Consider the following 17,569-nt stretch of genomic DNA (forward strand, 5'->3'; position numbering starts at 1 on the left):
TGCATTCACTAAAAATATGTGTCCTTCTTTGCCGCAAAAGAAAGAAGAATATGAGCATGGGAAAGAACCACATGGATTTACAGCCTTCCCCACCCTCCGCATCCCTGCCCCTGCCTCACACACACAAATATTACAGTCTTGAAATTTCAAAGAAGTAAAAAATGTATAGGAATTTGGAGTCCTAAAAATAAGAGCTAAAGTGTAATAACTAGCAATTGGGTGACTACTATGAAAATAAAAATATTTGAAATCGAAACCCTGAATAATTGGAATTGGAAGAGATGCAATGGTTTGATGATATTTTGCCCTTTTCCTTTAGGCTATTTCTATTCCAAAAATTTATGATTGGAACTCAATGACAAGTGGATAAATCTAATAGAGTATAACTTGATCCAAGGAAAGTATGGCTAAATAACAATATTTGTGCCAAAAGCTGAAAGGAAGCTTATAAAGCAAATATTTTTAAAAGTAGGACATTTTCCATAGCCATGGAATAGCCAGACAAAGATTTCCAGGTGTCAAATGAGATGAGGAACGATAAAAATCATGTGTTTTACAAATATGTTTATGGTCATGCTTTCATGACCAAATGAATAAAAAGATAAAGGGTAAAAAGATATATTTGTTTCATTGGATATAGAGTTTAAATGTTTAGTGAACCTTCATTAATCAATTAAAATATGGAAATTAAAGATCATCAACCAAAAATAAAAAATAAAAATAAAGATCATCAACCCCAGGCAAAAAAGATCTATCTAAAATCTACACTAAATTTTCCACTTTGTGACACACTAAGAAGGCATGAAATGAAATGACAATGGACTTCCATGGATGCATGCTGCTAAGCATCCAGTCAGAGAACCATAAAGAAACATATGGAAAATTCAAGCCACTAGTATTATGTTTACAGATTGAGACTGTAATTTCTCTAAAGATCCTAAAAATAAACTCAAAATGGATTAAAGATCTAAACATAAGACCAGGAACTATAAAACTCCTAGAGGAGAACATAGGCAAAACACTCTCCGACATACATCACAGTAGGATCCTCTATGACCCACCTCCCAGAATATTGGAAATAAAAGCAAAAATAAACAAATGGGACCTAATTAAACTTAAAAACTTCTGCACAACAAAGGAAACTATAAGCAAGGTGAAAAGACAGCCTTCAGAATGGGAGAAAATAATAGCAAATGAAGCAACTGACAAACAACTAATCTCAAAAATATACAAGCAACTCCTACAGCTCAATTCCAGAAAAATAAATGACCCAATCAAAAAAATGGGCCAAAGAACTAAACAGACATTTCTCCAAAGAAGACATACAGATGGCTAACAAACACATGAAAAGATGCTCAACATCACTCATTATCAGAGAAATGCAAATCAAAACCACGATGAGGTACCATTTCACACCAGTCAGAATGGCTGCGATCCAAAAGTCTACAAGCAATAAATGCTGGAGAGGGTGTGGAGAAAAGGGAACCCTCTTACACTGTTGGTGGGAATGCAAACTAGTACAGCCACTATGGAGAACAGTGTGGAGATTCCTTAAAAAACTGGAAATAGAACTGCCTTATGATCCAGCAATCCCACTGCTGGGCATACACACTGAGGAAACCAGAAGGGAAAGAGACACGTGTACCCCAATGTTCATCGCAGCACTGTTTATAATAGCCAGGACATGGAAGCAACCTAGATGTCCATCAGCAGATGAATGGATAAGAAAGCAGTGGTACATATACACAATGGAGTATTACTCAGCCATTAAAAAGAATACATTTGAATCAGTTCTAATGAGGTGGATGAAACTGGAGCCTATTATACAGAGTGAAGTAAGCCAGAAAGAAAAACACCAATACAGTATACTAATGCATATATATGGAATTTAGAAAGATGGTAACAATAACCCTGTATATGAGACAGCAAAAGAGACACTGATGTATAGAACAGTCTTTTGGACTCTGTGGGAGAGGGAGAGGGTGGGATGATTTGGGAGAATGGCATTGAAATATGTATAATATCATATATGAAACGAGTCGCCAGTCCATGTTCGATGCACGATACTGGATGCTTGGGGCTGGTGCACTGGGACGACCTAGAGGGATGGGATGGGGAGGGAGGAGGGAGGAGGGTTCAGGATGGGGAACACATGTATACCTGTGGCAGATTCATTTTGATATATGGCAAAACCAATACAATAGTGTAAAGTTAAAAAAAAAAAAAAAAACACCTCTCCTTGCCTCTAATGTGTCCCAATTCTACAATTGTTATCTCCATCCGGGTGATGTTATCTGCTCAGCATCCTTGATTTTTTCATCATTTAATAGCACAGAAAGGAGAAAAGGGAAGTAGAGTTTAAAATGGTTAGATATCATCACAGACTTAATGGACTTGAATCTGAGCAAATTCTGGGAGATAGTGGAAGATGAAGAGGAACAGAAATATTTCACTCTTGTCTGCACTCCAAGCATGGCAAATCCAGTCATCATGACTCAGCAAAGATGATCCATGTCTCCTTTTCTAAATGTTGCTTATTAATCAAAGTCAATTATTATTGTGTGGTAAATACATATCTTGCTGTATATTGCTGTCAGCTTGAACAGATAGCTTGATGATAATGTTTTATTGAAAAATAAAATAAAAATCATTGTCATTTACTTACATAGTTAACTTTTCTCTTGGAACAAGTATGAAAAATTTTGAAAAGCTTTCAGATCCTAATATTAATCCTACATGTGATACAATTAAACATTAACTGAGAGGCCCTTGAGATGGAAGAGATGTATTATAATGTTTCTTGTCTATGTCCTGGTGTTCACATCTTGCCATAGTTACCTGCATTCTGGAAACCTGCAATCTGGTGTCTAGCGATTTTATTCACTTCATATTGGAGTTTTCACTACTTTTTTTTTTTAACATTATCATAATCTGTATTGTATTCAGTTATGCTGTGCTGTGCTGTGCTTAGTATCTCCGTTGTGTCTGACTCTTTGGGACCCCACTGATTATAGTGCACCAGGCTCCTCTGAACATGGGTGGGGATTCTCTAGGCAAGAATATAGAAGTGGGTTACCATGACCTCCTCCAGGGGAACTTCCCAAACCACAGATCAAACCCAGGTCTTCCACATTGCTGGAGGATTCTTTACTGTCTGAGCCACCAGGAAAGCCCACTCACAACTATAAAAGCCTTCATTTTTCCCATTCACCACAGTTCTTATCTCACTACATTGCAAAATGGCAACTGTGCTTTTTTGCTCTGAGCTACCATGACAGAAATTAATTAGTTATTTAATAGGCGGCGATAGTGGTAAAGAACCTGCCTGCCAACTCAGGAGAAATAAAAGATGTGGGTTTGATCCCTGGATGGAGGAAGATGGAAGCAGGTATAGCAGTACACTCCAGTATTCTTACCAGGTGAATCCCATGGACAAAGGAGCAAGGTGGGTTACAGTCCATGGGGTTGCAAACAGTCGGACACAACTGAAGCTACTTATCACACACACACACAATCTAATTTCATTCCCATAATGGACTCCCTAATATTTTGAATTTCATGTTCCATTAAGTTCAGTTCAGTCGCTTAGTCGTGTCCGACTCTTTGTGACCCCATGAATCATAGCACGCCAGGCCTCCCTGTCCATCACCAACTCCCAGAGTTCATTCAAACTCATGTCCATTGAGTCGGTGATGCCATCCAGCCATCTCATCTTCTGTCGTTGTCCCCTTCTACTCCTGTCCCCAATCCCTCACAGCATCAGTCTTTTCCAATGAGTCAACTCTTTGCATGAGGTGGCCAAAGTATTGGAGTTTCAGCTTTAGCATCAGTACTTCCAATGGACACCCAGGACTGAGTTTCTTTAGAATGGACTGGTTGGATCTCCTTGCAGTCCAAGGGACTCTCAAGAGTCTTCTCCAACACCACAGTTCAAAAGCATTACTTCTTTGGCATTCACTTTCTTCACAGTCCAACTCACACATCCATACATGACCACTGGAAAAACCATAGCCTTGACTAGATGGACCTTTGGTGGTAAAGTAATGTCTCTGCTTTTGAATATGCTATCTAGGTTGGTCATAACTTTCCTTCCAAGGAGTAAGCGTCTTTTAATTTCATGGCTGCAGTCACCATCTGCAGTGATTTTGGAGCCTCAAAAAATAAAGTCTGATACTGTTTCCACTGTTTTCCCATCTATTTCCCATGAAGTGATGGGACCAGATGCCATGATCTTCATTTTCTGAATGTTGAGCTTTAAGCCAACTTTTTCACTCTCCTCTTACACTTTCATCAAGAGGCTTTTGAGTTCCTCTTCACTTTCTGCCATAAAGGTGGTGTCATCTGCATATCTGAGGTTATTGATATTTCTTCTGGCAAACTGATTCCAGCTTGTGCTTCTTCCAGCCCAGCGTTTCTCATGATGTACTCTGCATATAAGTTAAATAAACAGGGTGACAATATACAGCCTTGACGTACTCCTTTTCCTATTTGGAACCAGTCTGTTGTTCCATGTCCAGTTCTAACTGTTGCTTCCTGACATGCATACAGATTTCTCAAGAGGCAGGTCAGGTGGTCTGGTATTCCCATCTCTTTCAGAATTTTCTAGTTTATTGTGAGCCTCACAGTCAAAGGTTTTGGCATAGTCAATAAAGCAGAAATAGACGTTTTTCTGGAACTCTTTTGCTTTTTCCATGATCCAGGGGATGTTGGCACTTTGGTTCCTCTGCCTTTTCTAAAACCAGCTTGAACATCTGCAAGTTCAGGGTTCATGTATTGCTGAAGTCTGGCTTGGAGAATTTTGAGCATTACTTTACTAGCGTTTGAGATAGTGCAATTGTGCGGTAGTTTGAGCATTCTTTCGCATTGCCTTTCTTTGCGATTGGAATGAAAATTTATCTTTTCCAGTCCTGTGGCCACTGCCGAGTTTTCCAAATGGTGCACAAGCCTGGGTGGCTGCGACGGCGCACAAGCGCGGCTGAGAGGAGCTACCACGTCCGAGGTCAGGGGCGGAAGCCTGGAAGACACCATGCCCGAGGGGCGGTAGCCAAGAGGAGCTACCCAACGCCCGAGGTCAGGGGTGGTGGCGAGAGGAGAAACCCCACGTCCAAGGAGCGGTGGCTGCGCGGGCACAGGAGGGCCTAGAGGAGCTACTCCACATTCAAGGTCAAGAGGGGCGGTGGTGAGGAGATACCCCTCGTCCAAGGTAAGGAGCAGCAGCTGCGCTTTGCCGAGCAGCTGTGAAGAGATACCCCACGTCCAAGGTAAGAGAAACCCAGGTAAGACGGTAGGTGTTGCAAGAGGGCATCCGAGGGCAGACAGACTGAAACCATGTTCCATTAGTCTTCAATTAAATGCTAATTTTATTACTCCATTATATACAAAAATATGAAAGAACCTCCTAAAATAGATTCTTTGTAATTCAGGAAACTTATCAAAAGTATCTGTTTCTTATTCTCTAGAAATGTTCTGAATTATAAAGCAGTCTGGATATAGAGATCGTGAGTCTGTGATTATTCAGGAAATTTTCTTTCTCTCTCACTAACAGTGGTTCACCCCTGTCATATAGATCAGAGTACAGTTAATTGCTTAAAAATTTAGGGCATCTTTCTGTCATTTTTTCAAGTCTAGCTAGACCAAGATTGACAACTTCATTGACCATTGCATTCTCATAAATTAATCATTCTGATATAAGTGTTTGTCCACGTGTATTTTTCTTTTCCATGGCTCCTTTATTGTTTATGGAATTAAGTCTAAATTCTTTAGACTAGCAGCTAGCTTCCCTTGACCTTTGTCTGCTTATTATTCTGGTTAATATCAGCTCCCACAAATCTATCTACTTCTACTTTTCATTTCAAATTCCGTCAAAGTAGTCTCTCTCATTGACTCCACTTATGCCCTATCAATTAATTTCCTCTCTCCATGGTAATATTTTCCCCTTCTCACTCACTCACATCAACACATACAATCATTTACTAAAACTGTTCTTGCTAGAGTGATCACTAACTTCCTGACTGGCAATTCAGCGGTTATTTTAAAATTTCTTATATGATTGTATTTATGCTCTTTGTAAAACTCTATTTGTCTGGTTCTTCTAAATCTCTTGGTTCTCCTCTTCATTTTTTTTCTTCTTTGTCTCCTTGTTCATCTGCTTCTTTAAATCTCAGGAACTTAGCCCACATCAGTTTCTATTTCATAAGGCTCTCCCATTATCTTTCCTTGCTTCACTCCTCTTTGCCTGGCAGTAATTAATTTCTTCTCTTTTCCCTTTAAAAGTCAAATAATCCCATGGACAGAGATGCCTAGCAGGCTACAGTCCATGGGGTCGCAAAGAGTCGGACATGACTTAGTGACAGAGCATGCATGCCTGCATTAACGAAAGCTCCTAGGCTAAATAAATTCCCTTGTTTTACACCCTCAATTCTCTGATGCTAAAATTTTACTTTATGGCACTTATTATACTATGGCATGTAATAAAGACTCTTGGAATATTTCTTTAACGGATTTCGAATAAAAATTTTCTCTTCCTTACCACACCTATCAAATGTTGCTATTTCTCACTGTCCTATCCTTTACCCACTGAGTACTGGGTGGTGCCACTCTCTCATCTTTCACTCCAAATTTTATATTGATGACAGCAAGATAAATGTCACTAGTCCAAAAATACTTCCTGCTGGACCACTCTACTTGGATTCCCCATCAACATTGTAGAACTAAATTAAAAGGAAGTCACTTATGTCAGGAACAAAATGGAGACAGTCAAGCATGTGCATAAACAAAATTTAACCTAACCTGACTGAAATGTATGGCTCTGTTCTAAGAAGTGAGCAGAGATTACCAGTCTCCAAACATTAAGTCTTTCACCCCGTCTCTAAACTTGTTTACATAACTCAGAGACTCTGACTCAAATATGCAAGAATAGTAGTCAACCCATCAGCTAAAAAAGCCAGGTAGCTTTTGCATTTACCCCATAGACATCCCCAAGTCTGTGAGCAACTCAGAACTTGAGTTCCCTAGCTTGCAACTTGAAAGCCTTGCAATAAACTCATCTTTCTTCTTTGTATCACTCAGTGTGAAGATTTTGGTTTTTGACAGTATTCAAACTTTTTATGTCTACCATTTAGATAAAACCTTGCTACCCAAGCCACCACCCTGAGCATACTATACTTGAATTGCCGGTTATAAACGTGTTCTACTCTTGATGCTCAGAAATATTGAGGGCAGGAGGAAAAGGAGGTGATAAAGGATGAGATGATTGTATGGCATCATCAACTCAAGAGACGTGAGTTTGAGCAAACTCCGGGATATAGTGAAAGGAAGGGAAGATAAGAAAGCGTGATGTGCTACAGTCTATGGAGTTGCAGGGTCGGACGCAAATGAGTGACTGAACAGCAACAACAACCCCTTACTCGTCTCTGTATTTCTACTAGTTAAACAAATCTGAGAAATTGTGTCTCCCTCTCCTGTCCCCACCTTCCAATGAGACACCAAGTTCAGCCAATGCAACTTGATTTTGTGTTTGTTTTTTAACTGGATCCTTCAGCACATCCCACCTGCCTGTAATTTCCATTAATCATCTCTTTACAGTTGTAGTGAAACACCGTCCTTGAAATTTTCTTCTGGCATATAGGCAGCCTATCTAAAGCTCAAATCTGAGGAGTCCATGACATTGCTTAGATAATGTTGATAGTTCATCATCACCTATAAGCTAAATTCAGTAGGTCAACATATTCTATAAGACCTTTAATCATTGTCTTAGCTTGTCTTTAACAATCTCCAAATTGCATATTTTGCTCCACCAACACCAAACCACTTGGAATTCCACCATATGTGATATTGTTTATTCCTTGACCTTGCTGTCCATTGTGATGGAAAAGTTGATGAATACCCTCCTTTCACCTAATTCCTAGACATCCAGTAGGACTCAATGCAGGCTTCATTTCATAAAAGAGGCAAACCTGAGTTCCCCTCCCTTAATCACACAGCCCAGGTCTATTGCCCTTCTTTCTGCTTACATTGTATGCACTGTCTCTTCCATTCAATGCATCATATTATATTTGCAATACTGTAGTACAGAACTCCTTGAATGCAAAGTCTGTCCTTATTCTTTGTATTTTTGACAAATGTACTCATTGTAGGCACTCAATGAATGTTTCATGAATAAACAAATAAGTGTATTTAGCAATGAAAAGATGCTAAAAAGTGTCAAAGATTTAAAACAACCACTCATGTCATATTAAAACATCTTCAACCAGAGCCTATTCTCAAGTCTATCACTCATGCCTTTATATGGAGAGAAAACTTTCCACTGTACTTCATTGCTGGTCCATATTGACCATTAGTTCTCTCAGGTACCCATCTATTTTTTTTTCTTATATATTCACTTTGGCTGCATTCCTCATAAATCAAAAGCAATGCTTTTACTAAGTATGAAAAACAACAAATGAACATTGATATATAGATGCTTAATGTTTCAGGAGTACTTGGTTGGTTAATTAATTTTTTAAAATTCAGAATTGTCCCTTTGACTCTCTAGTTTTCAAAAGTTAAGCTCTAGACTTTGGGGGTTTGCTCTATGTTTTTTCTCTCTTAGAGCTACTAAAACATTGCCTGGTGTTCATCTCTTAAGTAGTTTAGATAGCTTTAGTATGTTGTAGCCTAAGAAAGATAAATATTGACTTCATAAAAACAGATTATATGTTTTCATATAAGCAGTTTAGTGTGTGTATTCTAATGAAGATAAATATTGACTTCATGAAAGTGGTTTATATATGTTCATGTAAACATAACAATTAAGATCGTTAAAGGGATTTTTTTTTTTAGTGGAAATGAATTGGAACATAATTTTTTAGTTACTGTGTTATTCATAAATATATCCATCAATGGCATTTGATTAGAATGTAAAAGCAAATCATAATACAATCTTTTAAAATACCTAAACCTCATTAATTATGATAAAACTAGTTTGACTGATTCATTTTTATCTTTGAATGCTAGCAGATCTATAATGTTTCCCATTTGAAGCATCTCTGTGAAATTCAATATTGGTCAATATTCAAAACATTGCCATATTAACCAATCCAGTGCTTCAAAGGAATTGGCCTACCTACTTCATCAGTACATTTGAAGGAAAAAGTAAGGCTAATACCCAATGACCAAATTGTATCCCCAAAGAGAGGGGCTTCCCTGGTGGTTCAGATTGTAAAGAGTCTGCCTGTAATGCAGGAGACCAGGGTTCAATCCCTGGATTGGAAAGATTCCCTGGAGAAGGGAATGGCTACACACTCCAGTATTCATGCCTGGAGAATTCCATAGACAGTCCATGGGGTCACAGAGAGTTGGGTATGACTGAGCGACACTAACACACACACTAACATCCCCAAGAAGAAGGCTGTTTTCTAAAACATGATCTAATAGGTTGCGAGAGATAAAGTATTCTGAGGAGACTGTTAACAACGTCTATTCTGAATAATAAATGCCATTGCTAAATCACCAATATTCTTCTTTCAGTCTTAATTTTCTATATAATTTTTGTGCCTTGGAAAGAGTTTACTCTAATGCTTTTCATCTCTAAAGTGGAGATAATGTCTACCTTACAGAGCTTTGTAAGGACTGGAGATAATGAGTGTAGATAAAGTACCATAATGATATGATCCTTGTCAATCCTTGACTATAATTCCTCCTAGAGGGCAAGTGGTGCCTTCTGCACTTCTGTTGCATCTACAGAGAACAATCTAGAAACTCTGTACAGAGTTTGACATTATAAGCATTTGCTTTTATGACTTGACCAACTTAGAGGCAAATGTTCTGACCACTGCATACTAGTGGCCAATGTTATCTGGCATTGTCAATAGCAATGACATAAGAACATTAATATAATTAATAGAGTCAAGATAATAACTTGATGATAAGGTTTTTATGACAAACCTAGACAGTGTATTAAGAAGCAGAGACATTACTTTGCCAACAAAGGTCCATATAGTCAAAGCTGTGGTTTTTCCAGAAGTAATGTACAGATGTGAGAGTTGGACCATAAAGAAAGCTGAGCACCAAAGAATAGATGCTTTTGAACTATGGTGTTGGAAAAGACTCGAGAGTCCCTTGGACTGCAAGAAGATCAAACCAGTCAATCCTAAAGGAAATCAACCTTAAATATTCAATGGAAGGACTGATGCTGAAGCGGAAGCTCCAATACTTCAGCCAACTGATGCAAAGAGCCAACTCATTAGAAAAGACCCTGATGCTGGGAAATATTGAAGGCAGGAGGAGAAGGGGACAACAGTGGACGAGATGGTTGGATGGCATCACCGACTCAATGGGCATGAGTTTGAGCAACGTCTGGAAGATGGTGAAGGACAGAGAAGCCTGGCATGCTACAGTCCACAAGGTCACAAAGAATCAGACACAACTGAGGGACTGAACAACAACAAAAGATTTGTAAAGGTGGTGAAGTGATAAAGAATCCATCTGCCAATGCAGGAGATGCAGGATTGATCTCTGAATCGGAAAGTTCCCCAGGAGTAGGAAATGATCACCTGCTCCAGTATCCCTTCCTGGAAAATTCCACAGACAGAAGAGTTTGGTGGGCTACAGCCCATGGGGTCACAGAGCTGGACATGACTGAGCACACACAAACACACACACAAGGTTTGTAAGTAGTTTGACCAGCCGTCCTGGTTTGCCTTGAGCTAAATGGTTTCTGGGATAGAGGACATCCAGTGGTAAAACAAGGAAAGTCTAGGCAAACCAAACTGAATTGGTCACTGAATCACCTAGGGCTTGGCTTTGTTTTGCTCACTGTTGTATAACCAGAGTCTTGAACAGGGCTTAGAATTAAATTAGTTTCTCAATTCCTATTCACTGTGTGCATGAATTCATTCTAATACAAAAATAATCTAACCATGTTCTATACTTTACCATTTACTTTTTTCCTCCAATAATTTACTCTCTTTCTATGGTTATGGCTTCAAAATATTAATCCTTTTACATAGAGACAAATATACTATTCAGGGAAAATTTGATACATTAATTAAAATGCACTTACATACTATTCTTTCATGGCTTAACACATGAGAAAACAGGTGAAAGCACTTTCTGAGCTATAAAGCACAGAGTTTTTATTTTTGAATTATCCTATGAATACCTAATGGCATCCCACTAAATTCCATAAGCCTAGTTTATCTTTGACATTAATCTAATTGTAGATTTCCACTTCTGAACATTGGAGCTTTCTCTGATTACTAATATGGCTTTTAAATAACTATCACAAATCACTCTCAGGATTTATTAGAAAATGAATTTTATAAAAGTTTAATGATGTCAATAAATGAAACCATGTTGACTAATAAACGAGATTTTTATCTTAGTTGCATTTATTGTCTGATGGATAATCTATATTGGCATTTGTCTTCAGTAGGAAGTATGGTAACAAGTTTATGTTCATAAAATTATATATATATATATATATATATTCTGCATCTGTATTTTTCAGTATTGTGAATTTCCTGCTTTATTCCATTTTCTTGAAGGTAGAAGACATATTAATCATAATAAAAAATATCAAATCTCTAAAGTGGAACTCAAGAATAGAAATTTAAAAGAGGCATCACTCTGGAAGTGCCTAGGAAATAATCTATTCACTTCTGTAAGTTGTCCCCAATATTGATAGGGTTGAACTCCAGATTGAATAACTAAATGTTGTATAGAAATGACATATTCTCATTTTATAGTACTTGTAGAAAATTTGAAAACATGCTAAGGAAAGAAAGCAAGGAATAAAATATACTTCCACATAAAGATTTGTCCTAAAAAAAACAAAATGCAATTGATCTCATAAAGGCTGCTGCTGCTGCTAAGTCACTTCAGTCGTGTCCAACTCTGTGCGACCCCATAGATAGCAGCACACATCCCTGGGATTCTCCAAGCAAGAACACTGGAGTGGGTTGCCATTTCCTTCTCCAATGCATGAAAGTGAAAAGTGAAAGTGAAGTCGCTCAGTTGTGTCCGACTCTTTGTGACCCCATGGACTGCAGCCTACCAGGCTCCTCCGCCCGTGCGATTTTTCCAGGCAAGAGTACTGGAGTGGGGTGCCATCGCCTTCTCTGTCATAAAGGCTAGCATTAACTTTTTAAGAGTGACTTATTTGCAAGACTCTTGAAAAAAATTTAGGGGGAAATGCATAGCTACATGACATTTTTATGGTCAACATTAACTAAAGTTCATTTGTTAACATCCATTTATGTTAAGAAATATCTTTACATGTATGTGTTTTTCTGCTTGAGGGCTGCTGGAAAGAGAAACTTTATTACTTCTCCCTTTCATTTTGTAAAACTTTATTTTTTAAAAATAGAACTAGCCATAGGACCAGGAAGTCCAATTCAACATTTGACTTTTGAGGCATTTTACAAATGTTGTTATAGTTAAATTTTTTCATAATGATTCCATTAGTAAAGAAACCCATGATTTCCGTAGTGTTAACAAATTATTTGATTTAAAGTTTTATAGTATCTACCATAAAAAAGTATATACCAGAAAATACATCATAATTACTCTTGTGTATGCTTTAATATATTTAGTTTAATTTAAGCTTCATTTATTTCTCTCAGAGAATTAGACACTTTACAAAACTACCAACTGTGTTTAAATGGAAATTAAATTCCATTTTAATTTACCACTTTTAATGTGGATCTAAGGACCGAAAAGAAAGAATTACTAATTGTCATTCAGAAGCCTTACCGATACATAGACATGATAAAGGGTAGGGATTCCCAAAATGGATGGATTTTTGTCAGGATCTCCTAGAGCTGAGCTAGTGGGTGTTCTGCCAAGTTTCAGGGTTGGAGGACATAAATCAAAATGGGCACTGCTGCCTCCACAGAGACCAGCCCCTCTCTGTCAAATAACATTGAATCTTCTCTTTGATCTAAGTAAAAAGCTATATATTAACTACTTCTGCCAACCCAGATAAGGACAGGATTAATACCATTTGGACAAATTCAAATTCAGCAATTCAGCATCAAATATATAATACAGTGTACCATTAATAACCTGGAAAATGAAACTAAATTACTGGACCAAATGTTGAAAGAAAATCTTCACGGTCTGGAGTCTTGTAGAGCTTTGCTTTCTGTATTTTGCCCAGATGATGCATGAGTATCCTCATTTACTGTGCATTAATAAGGTTTATAAAATAGAAGGATTTTCCAGTAACATGTGCTTTCATAGCTTAATGCATCGCCTATCTTTGCAGCAACACTCCATTCTCTCTCTCTCTTTTTCTTTTTATTTATTCTGGACTAAGGCAAAAAAAAAAAAAAATGGAGTTTTCTCACTGCTGTTAGGCACTTGTTATACAATTTAATTATATAATTTATATGTAATTTGTATATTTTCTCAAATAATTTAAGAAAGGTTGAAATCTCAAAAGTTTGGTTAGCAGCACTTAAAGACCCAAAATGATGGGAACTGGTTTTTAAATGTGTTTTAAGAATGCTTCTTTGAGCTTCTACATTTGGATCTTAATTGACAGTGTACTATCAGTAATTCTAGGAGATTTCTTTTTTCTCTCCTAGAACCAGATGTATCTTATTTTATATCCTGGAAAGACAACAGCATCACAGCTGGCTTCTATCTAATACAGAGTGCACAGAAATTCATATTTCTTCTTATGGCAGAAGAGAAAAAAACAGAAGGTAATTTGATGTTTTAAGGCAACAGCTTGACTTATTTTTATCTGGTTGCTTTTGTACAGAAATCATATTCTAATCAAATATAAGAATGTGTATAAACTTTGGGGAGAGATTTTTTTTTAAAAAAGAGATTTGACTCTGTGAAAATTTATTTTATGAAAAACAGACACCTGGCTTCCTAGAAGACTATGACTCCTCAATCAAGCATTCATGTGTTATACCTGTGATATTTAGTGATACAATTGTTTTCAATATCCTTATTAATCCCAGTAAGCTGAAGCACCAAATAAACAATTTAAAACATTATTTAAAAATTACATTGTTTCAAAGCACCACACTGTCCATAAGCACTCATCTGACTCTTTGACTTGCCTAAGTATTTTGAAGATTATGCTAAGAGGATAAAATGTTTAATTTTTTTTTCACCTTGATCAATATTTACTTTGGAAATGTTGGGTAGCTTGGTGCCATGCACCTAATACTTTCCTCATGTTTCAGTAAATCTTTTTCTATAAATGTCTTCTTCATTTTCTTTCTCCCATACAAATAACCCTTCCATTGTCAAGTTATTTATCAACAGATCTAAATTCAGAATTTAAGAGTATGCAGGTCTCAAATAATGTCCTGATTTTTGATTCTTTGATTTTAAAGCCTAAAAGCAATTATAGCAATTAAGCAATTCCTCAAAAAAAGAATCAATGTTCCAATCATTAACCAATGGTCCAAAATTCTAATTACCAACTTAAATCTTTGGAAAAGATGACATTTGATTCTAGAATGTTCAGAATATGAGGAAAAATGATTAAAGCTATATTGGGTCCTATGTACGCGAATTATACCAAATTTGTCTCATATTTTGCCACCATAAATGTGTTTGGACACATGCAAAAGAATTTAGGAGTTTGAGGTGATAGCCAGTTATAAAAGAGCAAGAGTCCAGAATAGAAAAAAAAATATTAGAGAAGATTCCTTCTAAAGCGTTCTTTGATATTTTCCCAAAGTCAACTGCATATCTTCAGTAGGAAAAATAAATATACATACTAAAATTATCATTACATTATTTTAACTTGGTTAGTTGTGAATGACATATTTTTGATGCACATGAGTATTTAAGCATACTGCTGCTTGGTCACCTTTGGGTAGAATAAAAACAGTAGCAGACATAAAAAGTACATTTTGCTACAAGGATAGACGAGATATTTAAACAGTGAAATGGACTTTCTGCTGATCCAAGGAAGTCCATCTTGAGTGATGAACTCTGGTTAATACAGCTACCTTGTTGAAGCTCCCCAAACTAGTACATGATGCAGAGCAAATACAGGCACTGCTAATCATAAACTCATAAAATCATAGAATTCATTTTAGTGTCCTTTAAATAATACGTTTATAGCACTATGCCCTTCATCCCTAAAACCCGCAGTGAGGAACTTTTGTCAAAAGTATTTCTAAATTGACTGGAAAAGTCAAATATGGCTTAACAAATCTTTCATCAATATATGTAGATTTTTTTTTAAAATTCTAATATGTATTCAAGTATTCTTGACTTTCTTACCTAAATTTTTAGTGCAAATTCACCTTTTATTCTAGTAGAATTTATCTAACTACTTAGCCACCCCTCACAGTTTAGTTCAGTCCAGTCACTCAGTCATGTCCAACTCTTTGCGACCCCATGGACTGTAGCACGCCAGGCCTCCCTGTCCATCCCCAACTCCCAAAGTTTACTCAGGAGGAATTGTATGCTGGAACTAACTTCTTAAGAATTAAAAGCTCAAATGAAAGAAAGTTTATAATCAGCAAAGACAGAGATCAGAAACCAAGTAGAGAAGGCAAGATTCTTTTCCTTCTGGGTTTATACCAGTCTTCTTTGTATTAGCACTTGATATTCCTTGGTGAGTTGTTTGGTTGGTTTCCAAGCTGATCTGCAGCTTAGAAATATGAAGCACATTCAATACTGAATCACTTGACAAATGACAGCCAACATGTGTTTTCCCTTGAGTCTTCTCCACAGTAAAGCTAATATGAATTGTATTCCTAACAAAGAAAGGTAGGATATGAGGGAGAAAAAGCCACTAAAGAACTGGTGCTCAAAAAATAGAGGTGAGATCCTTGTGTGGTCTCATTCGTTTGCTATCTCTTCCTCCCAGTTCTCTGACCTATTTTGCTAGTAACAATTGGTTTTTCACACCTGGAGATCACAAAACCCTGGTGTGATGTCCAGCCTGTAGAGTTATGTGTGAGTATCCAAGCTGCTCATTCATTAGGAGCTGAGATTTTCTCCAGCTTATCTTAGTTTTCTCTAGTTTAACACTTGTCTCACCAATGATATGGCAGATTTCAAGGGCCAGCAATGAGAGGTGTATATTTGGGAAGATCCCCTGGAGAAGGGACTGGCTACCCACTCCAGTATTCTTGCCTGGAGAATTCCAATGACAGAGGAGCCTGGCAGGCTGCACTCCATGGGGTTGCAAAGAGTTCAACATGACGGAGAGACTAACACACTGTTTCACTACTGTTTTCACTATGCTTCACATAGATAAAGACAAAAGTCAGACATATACTATATTAAAATATCAGGAGAGTGCTAAGGTACCAGTAACTAGAAAGTTCCTTTTTAACTTGCAAGCTAGTGGATATTCTCATACCAAAAATATCTCCAGTTCCTTGAAGTACCTTTAATGAATTACTAGTGTGTTAGCATTGCTATCTCTTGGTAAACATCCATTGGCCGTAGCAAATCAAATCCATACTTACACTTCTTTACCACTCTACAATCTGCATTTGGAAGAACAGAATCAGCTCTTCCAGAAGAATGGAAAAAAAATCATGAGGAGGTTTTGGTCATAACAGTAATCTGATTATTTCAAAACTCTAGGATCCTGCCACCTGCCACCTAACAGGAAAATTAGAGCTGGCCTCTGGTAATCAACTGATGTTTCTTTAATGATATTACATATAGGTCATGATTGATTCAAGTGCAGAAACCAGGTCTTTGTAATAATGTGTCCACAGCACTAACATCAGTGTTTAACACACAGTAGGTCTTTAACAGTGTTGAATTGAACTGAGTTTGTTGGCACTCAGCACCAACAACGATTTTTCAACTTGGATAATTTAGCATTCTGTGACTGTACTTCATCTAGACAGAATAATTTTATTTAGGAGCCAGGGAATAAATTATACTGAAACTTTCTTTCAAGTGGAATTGAATTTACTTCACAAAAATCTAAAAATCTGAGCATTCTACAAAGGGTGACACTAATGAAAAGAAGACCACAGCATCCTTAAATATAGATCAGAAACTCACGTCATCTAATGAAACAGGACCCTGTAGAGAATGGTGCTGTGACTGAAGATTACTGTAATATTACCTTTCTCAGAAAGCAGGAAGTCTAGTTACCTTCAAGTTTCTCACATTTGAGCCAAACTACAAATGAGTTGTATCCAGGTACAGAAAAACCAACAATATTTTATTTATAATCTTATTTTTAGTTTTTGAACTACAAATCGGATTCTAGATTTGTTTAAAAGATCATGGGTTTTATAGATGCTCATATGTAAATTAATCTGTTGCTTGCTTCCTTTTTTTTTTCTTTCCCATTGAATGGTCCTCCTCATAAATACAGAACAGATCATTACATGAAAAATATAAGATCTTGCATTTTTTCCTTGTTCTCTCTTAAAAATCTATTTCTAATACTGCATTCCCCATTGGACTACTTCATAAGGGCATGAGAGGGAGGAAAGAAAAGAAAGAGAGAGAGAGAAGGAAAAAATAAAAGAAAGACAAAATAGACTGGATCTCACCACTAGAATTCACCATAAAAATCTCAAAGTATAACAGAATTCTTACAAAATTTCCTAGACTGGTTCTTTAGGGAATTGAG

The sequence above is a fragment of the Bos grunniens genome, chromosome 15 (genome assembly GCF_055505025.1).
Source record: "Bos grunniens cultivar Pamir isolate PY7600 chromosome 15, Bosgru_T2T1.0, whole genome shotgun sequence".
Lineage (NCBI taxonomy): Eukaryota > Metazoa > Chordata > Mammalia > Artiodactyla > Bovidae > Bos > Bos grunniens.